Source organism: Phyllostomus discolor, chromosome 5 (genome assembly GCF_004126475.2).
Source record: "Phyllostomus discolor isolate MPI-MPIP mPhyDis1 chromosome 5, mPhyDis1.pri.v3, whole genome shotgun sequence".
Classification (NCBI taxonomy): Eukaryota; Metazoa; Chordata; class Mammalia; order Chiroptera; family Phyllostomidae; genus Phyllostomus; species Phyllostomus discolor.
Window position 1 is genome coordinate 77,294,357 of NC_040907.2, and position 9,200 is coordinate 77,303,556.

The window sequence follows — 9,200 nt, forward strand, 5'->3', positions numbered from 1 at the left end:
CTAATTTGTTGTTGATAGTGCCATGGGGGATGTTTTTCTCCAATTTGGTTCTTTCTTTTTTCTCTCTTACTATATATTTTTAATTTTTGTTTAAACCTAATGCTAATGCTTACCATCTCTTACTCCTGTCCACCTTCTTCCCTCCCTTTTTTATTTATGATGTAAATTTTACTTACTTTCTCTCTTCTCCTTGTCTCTATTCCCTACTCTTATTATTGCTCCTCTCGGTACCCTCTCAAAACCATTTTTCTTTTAGTTAGTCATTTCATATTTATTTTTCATTTCTTATAATATTCTTAATTTCTTTACACTTTTATTAATATTGTCTCATTTTGTCTCATTTGCTTTTAATACTGTGGTTTTGGCTGGAGATTATTTTTGTGGGTGTGGGTTTGTTTCCTGAGCTGTTTGGTTTTGTTCTGGCAGCACACAAAACATGGTGGGTGAAGTTACTCTCAGTCAGTGAGCCAGAGGGAAGGACCTACCAAAGAATGACCCAACAAGAACCAAAACCCAATGACAACCAGAAAGCCCACATAAATGGCATAAAGGTCATCCAGGAGCACCTAGATCAGGAAGTCAAGGAAACTCACCACTGAGTCCCAAAGGTCTCCTACCACAGAAGTTCATACCACAAAGACAGGGAGTCAAAGCAGATCACATTTTTTGCTGATATATCCTCTAGGGCAAGGGAATAAATAAAAAAATAAAAAATGGGACTACATCAAATTAAAAAGCTTCTGAATGGCTAAAGAAGAGATCATCAAAATGAAAAAGGTACCAACCTATATGAAAAAAACATATTTGCTAATGATAACTTGGGCATGGGTTTGATCTCCAAAATATATAAAAACCTCTTATGACTCAAAACCAGGAAGACAAACAATCCAATTTAAAAATGGGCAAAGGACTTGAACAGACACTTCTCCAAGGAGGACATACAGAGGGCCCATAGACATATTGAAGGATGCTCAACATTACTAGCCATCAGAAAGATACAAATGAAAACCACAATGAGATAATATCTTACACTGGTCAGAATGGCCACCATTAACAAATGAGTAAAAAATAAGTGCTGGTGAGGATGTGGAGAAAAGGGAACTTTAGTGTATTATTAGTAGGAATGCAGACAGGTGGAGTCACTATAAAAAACATTATGGAATTTCCTCAAAAAACTGAAAATGGAACTGCCTTTTGACCTGAAAATTCCACTGCTGGGATTATATCCTAAGTACCCTTAAACACCAATCCAAAATAACCTATGCACCCCTATGTTCATAGCAGCATTATTTATAATAGCCAAGTGCTGGAAGCAACCTAAGTGCCCATCAATAGATGAACAGATCAAAAAACTATGGTACATTTAAAACAATGGAATACTACACAGCAGAAAGAAAGAAGGAACTCCTACCTATTACAACAACATAGATGGAACTGGAGAGATTATGCTAAGTGAAATAGTCAGTTGGTAAAAGACAAATACCATATGATCTCACTTATAAGAGAAACCTAATGAACAAAACGAACAAATGAGCAAATAGAATCAGATACATGGAAACAGGAAACAGACTGACAGTGACTAGAAGGGCACAGGGAGGGGGATAAGGGTAGAAAGAAGGGGAAGGGTCTATTCAAGGAACAGATGTATATAGCCCATGGACATGGACAACAGTGTGGGGACTGACTGGGAGAATGTAGGGTGTGGGGCAGGAGAGAGCAATGAAGGCAAATTGGGACAACTGTAACAGAACAACAATAAAAAAATATTACCAGAAATTTTTATTTGCATATGTGCATACATTAGTCTGTGTTCATTTCTATATTTTGCTTATAAACATAAGGAACGTATTTTAGAAGTTGTTTGCCAAAGTGAGGTTGCATTGCATATAAAGTTTATAATTCACCTAAATTTAAAGACATGAAAATTTTAATTCAAAAATATACCTTTAAAAGAACTCACACATCTCCACTCCAGGAAGACAAACAACCCAATTAAAAAATGAGCAAAAGACTTGGACAGACACTTCTCCAAGGAGGACATACAGAGGGTCCAGAGACATATGAAAAGATGCTCAGCAGCACTAGCCATCAAAAGGATGCAAATTAAAACCACAATGAGACACCACTTCACATCGGTCAGAATGACCATCATAAACAAAGCAACAAACAACAAGTGTTGGAGAGGATGTGGAGAAAAGGGAACACTAGTGCACTGTTGGTAGGAATGCACACTGGTACAGCCACTGTGGAAAACAGTATGGAATTTCCTCAGAAAACTGAAAATGGAACTGCCTTTTAACCTGGCAATTCCACTGCTGGTATTATATCCTAAGTGATCTGAAACACCAATTCAAAAGAACCTATGAACCCTGATGTTCATAGTGGCACAATTTACAATAGCCAAATGCTAGAAACAACCTAAGTGCCCATCAGTAAATGAATTTGATAAAAAAAACTGGTATATTTACACAACAGAATACTACACAGCAGAAAGAAGAAGCTCTAACCCTGAGACAGAATGGATGCAACTGGAGAGCATTATGCTAAGTGAAGTGAGCCAGGCAGTGAAAGATAAATACCATATGATCTCACCTTGAAGTGGAACCTAATCAACAAAACAAATAAGCAAGCAAAATATAACCAGAGACACTGAAATTAAGAACAAACTGACAGTAACCAGAGAAGTGGAAGGAGATAATAGGGGGGAGGGAGAAAGGGGAAGGGTTTGCAGGAACAAGTATAAAAGACACATGAATGAAACCAAGGGTGGGTGGAAGCAGGGGAGGGTGGTGGGGATGGCTGGAGTGGAGGGGAATTGGTAAGGGGTAAATGCAGACAACTGTGCATGAACAGTGATAAAATAATTAAAAAATAAATAAAATATATACCTTTAAACATTTTAATATACTGAATAAAATTTAATTGTGTATATGCATGCAATATTGAGCTCATTTCCTACTTAAATCATTGTTTTGAATAGGGGAATATCATTTATTATCAGAAAAAAATTTATAGAAATGTAATTTCTGAGTGAAAAATTTACATATATACGTGTATATGTATTTTCTCTTGATTATAAATAAAATATAATTTGCTAAAAGTTTAAATGTTACAGAGAAGACATGCTATTACATATTATTAGTATTAAATTTAAGAAATGGACTATATTTAGCATACTGTTATATAAATTTTCCACTTATATATTGGTCGATTTTCCAATCCTTATATGTATTTCATTTTTGTAATGAGATATTGCTATTCCATTCTATAGATCAACTATAGTTTAATACTTCCTTTAATAATGAATGTTGAGGTTGTTGTTTTATTTCCCCATGTGTATTTATGCACATTTGTGAGACTACTTCTTTTAGATAATCTTCTGTAAGTGGAAATACTTAGTCAATAGCCATAAACATTTAAGTACTAAAATTTATTTCTAAATTGTCCTTTTATAAGTTATACTCCACTAATAGTATATTAGAACACTTATTTTCACATGAATTATAGACATTTGAAAGCTTTGGGTATATGTTGTTAAATAATGATTCAGAAAATTGGAACCAACTTAGGTTCCCTTTAGCAATTAAAAAAATAAAGGAACGAAGGAGAAACAAAGAAGAAAATAAAAAATTTTGCTTTCTGATTCAATAATTATGTCATGATTCTATTTGCAATCTTGATTAATGATAAAAATGACCTTAATTTTCTATATAACTTCCACATAGAAAAATAATATGGAAACTATATTGTATTTTTTACTCCTGAGAAACTGATCCATTAACAAATAACCTTTCCAATTTCCTACCAAAGTGCTAGTGTCATCCTTAGAGATTTATAGGAGCTTTCTGAAGCTCAAGGTCTTTAAATCACTAGCATTGATGCCCTTGGTAGACTCCTAACAAATAAAAAAAATTTATCACACATACATTAGAGTATACATTTACTCATAAATTATTTCTAAAATAGCTTCTAGTCAAGCATTTTGCTACCTCTTTAATGTAAGCAATGTGTGCACAGTATATAGCAGCTTCTAAGGTCGTTTGAAGCTTCAGGGAAAGAGGGTATTTAGAAATAGAATGATGCAGTTATCAAAGAACATGCTACAAATCCTTTTAAAAACTTAAAACACTGAGATGGTTCAGGGCAATGTGGGGTGTTAGTCAAATTAGTTTATTTTTGTTGCTTCATCTCTCTGATCCATTCTGTAAGCCACTATGTGTACGTATGACTGCCTGTGATGTGGTGAGAACCATGGTAATCACTTATACACTGTGGAAGTGTGACGGCACCGGACTCCTAGCCCTGGGGTTGCACTAGCCTAAATGATATAATGATCCCTAGTAAATAAAATGCTTCTTAGGCTTCAGATGAGCTGTGATAAGGCATATCTAACAAAGAGATGATCCAGCTATTCAATACAAAGTCATCCTGTTTTGTTTTCAAGGAACAGAAAAACACTTTATACATTCATGGCCTTTAGAGTTCTTCAGGACCATAGCAGTGTCATACAATTAAACATAAATACTGAAAAGAACACTAAAACACATCTAGTTTTGTCATGATGGCTCTAGCCTTCCAAAGTTTGTGAACAGTGTGTGATCCTGTGGTATGAGAGAAATTCGTGTTTTAAAAACTCAGATGAAAATGATCCCATGTACTCTTTGGGACTCCCTGTGTTAACATTTTAGAGGTGAGAATTGGGTCTCATGTTCATTTGAAAATGAAATAAAAGACATATAGAAAAATTACTAAATAAGATAAAACCTTCTGAATCATGAACTCTAATGTTTTCCTTTTGCTTTTAGTTTGAGTTTTGAGTTTATTTTTTATTTGCAGTTCTTTATTTTGGAAAATATATGTATTGTTTGTCATCCTTTGAAATTTCAAAAAGCCAATCACACATTATAATCTGTCAGATGAAGTAACATGGGGTTATTTGACAAAAATCAGCAGTTCTGATGACCTTTGATGAAGCCTGGAACTATGAGATAATATAGAAAAAATCTCTGGAAATAAGCCCAGTAGACTAGAGTTCAGGCTAGAGCTCAACATTTAAGCAGAGATACTTTTTTTTAAAGGATGTCAACAGCATTGAAAGGTATTGTTTGCAAAAATAGATTCTTTTCAGGGTGAAATGATAAATTAAAGACTTTAGAAATTCATCATCGTACATTTTCTTTGGAACCAACAAACAGAAGTAGTCTATTTTCTTTCATTAAAAATGATTTGATTTTAATTTTGACAGTCATTGGAAGTTATCTATCATCTATACTTTTGACAGTGAAGCAAGAAAAGTGTTCTATGAATAGGATTTTTTTTTATGATTTGGGTAGTTGTCATTACTAGCAGGTTTTGTGTGAATAATAGATGCCAAACTTGGCTTGACTCCTCATTTCCAGTGCTTTTCACTTCTTTTGTATCAAATTGCTAATAACTAGCTTCATCTTTTGTCACCAAAGAAGAGTGGCTTTTTTGTTTGCCCACAGAACTGTATTACTCAGCACTGAGCAACGAGTTATCACAAGATGATAATCCACTCCTCTGGAAGCAGGTCTGTGAATCCACAGGCACTTCCACAAAAAACAGACTGCAGGCTTTTCAGCAGACACTTTTATACCCCTTTTGAAAGCTGTTTATTAAATCTGGAGAGAAACTGGCTAACTGAAAGAGAAAGCTATACCTAATATGCCTATTTCCCTAACAGTGGAAACGTTTTCTTTTGCCTCGTAGGGAATGGTCCATGAGAAACTTGAGTAACTTTAATGCATTTTAGACAAGCCGTCCATACCTGTATGTTTCACTCCTAAGGCTTATTTAGTATTAAGAAAAAGAATTAAAGAGCAACAGTTTAGGATGTTTTAAAAACAGAATTGATTAACTGTTCTAGTTCAGTGTCCCCATAGGAAAATTACTTACTAGAAAAATCATATTTACTGGAGAATTATTTTTTCATGTTTTCTTTGTCACTTGGCATGCCTATAGTATGCTTGTATTAGTTAGGAAAGCTGAAGTACTGTGAGATGTGGGATAAGGGATTTAGTACAGGAGTTAGAGCTTCCACAGTGTGGGGGCTGGTGCCAGTCCCGGGGGAGTTGGAGGAGCAGGGGGAAAAGCCAGGTGTCACAAGACACCCAGGTGGATGGTGAAGGGGAAGGCCATGGAATGCTGGGGAGCTGTGCCTGTGTGTAGCTGAGGCCTCTATGGGTTTGCTGCCCAGCATTCGTTGGTGTGCCTCAGGCTCCTATTGGTCAGCAGAGTCAGTTTGGACAGACTCACCAGACTCAGAATGGAAGAGAATGAGGATAAACTGGAATCTGCTGGTATCTGCAACTTCCCTCATCAATCTGATCATGATGATTTTCATTCAGAGAGCAGTGGCTGCTGCTTCACTTCTGCTTCCAAATCTCATGTGAATTCCTCCTTTGCTAGCTTTATGCAGAACCACACAGGGAAGGGCGGTCTAGAAAATGAAGTTGGTGCTTATCCAACTTGACCCATTGCAAACCCCCATGGTTTTTAACAGAGAGGACAGAGACATCCTATAGGAAAATTATATTTCTACCCTATATTATCATCCTCTACAATAAAAAAATGTCTTGGAAAGATTTAATTTAGAAATAATGGTAATATTTTAGGATATTTTCAATAGCCTCACTGACACCCTCTATCTTTCAACTTTTATACAGCATTTTCATTATTGGCAGGTGGTACACCAAGTATCAAAAACTGTAGTGGAGTAATACTTTGAGGTCAAGTTTTCCATGTGGGTGATTCTGAATATTTTGTATTGTATGCTTGAAGACATCTCTTTCTACATGGCCTACTATACAAAGGAACACAATTTCTCATGGGTATACATGTTTCTTTCATACCACCATTGTATAGAATCACCAGTTTTTTGGCAGATGAGTAAAGATAGTATTTAGGCAGTCTTTAAACTCTGAACTTTTTCTGCGTTCTAACTCACTGAATAAGAAAAAAAGAAGAAGCACTCATGGAAGGTATTTCCTATACACACTGAACTAGAAAGTAAATATTTTTCAATGCATATATGCAACTTAGTAAATAAAAATGTTCCATTTTAAGGAAAAGCAGCTTTTTCCAAAAGCATTGCCTTATTTCCAAACCATTCTAAAGACTAGAGCTTGCTGTTTTTGTCTTTCTTCCATATGAGTACTAGCCATCATCAACTGGCCAGACCAGAGGTTTCCAAACTTACTCTGTTCACAGCACCCTAGTTTTGTAGTAGTTTCTTAAAAGTGTTCCTACGTCAAAAGAAATATCTAATAGTCCCATTTAGTTTATGTCTAAATTAATTCCTTTACTAAATTGACTAAGGTGCAAGTAGCTTTATAGTAATAGCTCATATGGTGTTTGGTAAATGACACCACGTTTCCCTCAAAATGGAAAATATCCTGCAGTGTCTATGTGAGTTCACTGAAGCACTGGGGTGCCTCAGCACATAGTTTGGGAACTGTGGGGCTAGACAGAGAACAAAGCTTAAGTCAAATTGTACCTTTTGTCTCATTTCTCTGCCTGGACTCCTTCCAGATTTTTCTGTGTGGTAGATATTCTTTAAAAAAGTTTATTAGTGTAAGTATTGAGCACTATTTCTGAATTCCAGTCTACTGAGTTGATTCCCGGGAATGAATACACACACACACACACACACACACACCCCATACTGCTGTACCTAGTATCATACAGTTATTTTCCCTATCCCCAGTTAGAGGAGAGTGGTGATATTAGGTACAGAGGTATGATTAAAATATAAAATTTTTCTGACTCAGCTCTTCTAAGAACGTTTTTCACCCTAGGGTCAAATTTATTGTGTAACAAGCTTTCTGTCATGTTCTGGGGCTTGAGCAGCTTTTTCTGGGTCTCTTACTAACTGTAACAGAGAAAATGCACTCTTTTATCTTTTCCCACAGAAGCAATGGTACAAATCTCTATCATTAAGATTGCTAGCATCAAGTTGCAGTGATGTTCTGACTCACAATGGCCTTGAAGCATTTGAAGTCAGGTTCATCAGCTAGAGCCATGATAACTATCTAGCTTCTCCTCACCTACTCAAAAGTGATGACAGCCTCTTAGGCAGTGAGGAAAGAATCCCAAGTGCAGCCCAGCCTCCTTGGCAAAGACTTGAATCCTGAGGCAGCAGAGCCCTGACGTGGCCAACCACAGCTATACACAAAAGATGGGACTGACACATGATTCACAGGCCTCTGGGTGGTGCCTAGGAACAAATTAGGAAATATCTGTTAAAGTAATAAACTTCCTTAAGGAAAGGAAAGCTCAAGAGCACTGAGATTTGTATATAAATTTACTCATGGGATGGTGAAGATTGAGATACACAAGTACATATCCAGTCCTTTCACTCTTGTTACAGAAGTCACTGAATACATCTTGCATCTTGGCAGAGGTTGTCCCTTGCCCTTGCTGCCCCAGTGGAGAAGGAATTCTCTCCCACTGGTAATTATAAGAGCATAGAAGCGAGCATAAATTGCCAGGGTGGAAAGACAGACACACTTGCTTGAAGATGCCTCTTGTCAAGCTCAGAAGAAGTACCTTTTCAGGTTATGCATCGTTCATGATGCAAGTTTTCTATGCGAACAGAAGCTGCGGAATCTTTAGTTTCTCTTTATTCCTGCCAATTCCAGGACTCTCAGATCAAATGTTTAGCTCCAAAGTCTTCGTTACTACTCCCAGGAGACTTTGGAGAGTTTCATGTGAAAATGAATCTTGGCTGCTCAAACTGATACTTGAGAATCCTCCTTAATTTAACTGCAACCTCTTCCTTCCCCCTAACATCAAAAACTATATATCCAAATGACCCATAAGTCTCATTTTCTCCTTGAAATCTTCTGCTATGAAAAATGCTCAATTCCAGTGACTCCAATAATTTAATGAACCCTCTTATACTTTTGCTGTTCTGCCTTCTGAATTACTTATGAAGTGAGCCAACTTTAAGTGCCCATTGAGGCATTTTTTTAATGGAAACAGATGCAGGCTCAATTTTGCATGCGAACCCAGAAGAGCAGCATCCACACTTCTTAGGATTCAATTTGAAATTTTGGTTAATTAATTATAGCCTAAATAACTCTGACAATGTGGAAAACTCATTCAGGATGTAATAGGAAGTCATACATATACTACTCTTTAGGAAAGTTTCTTAATTTTTTTTTGCTTTTAAGTATTTT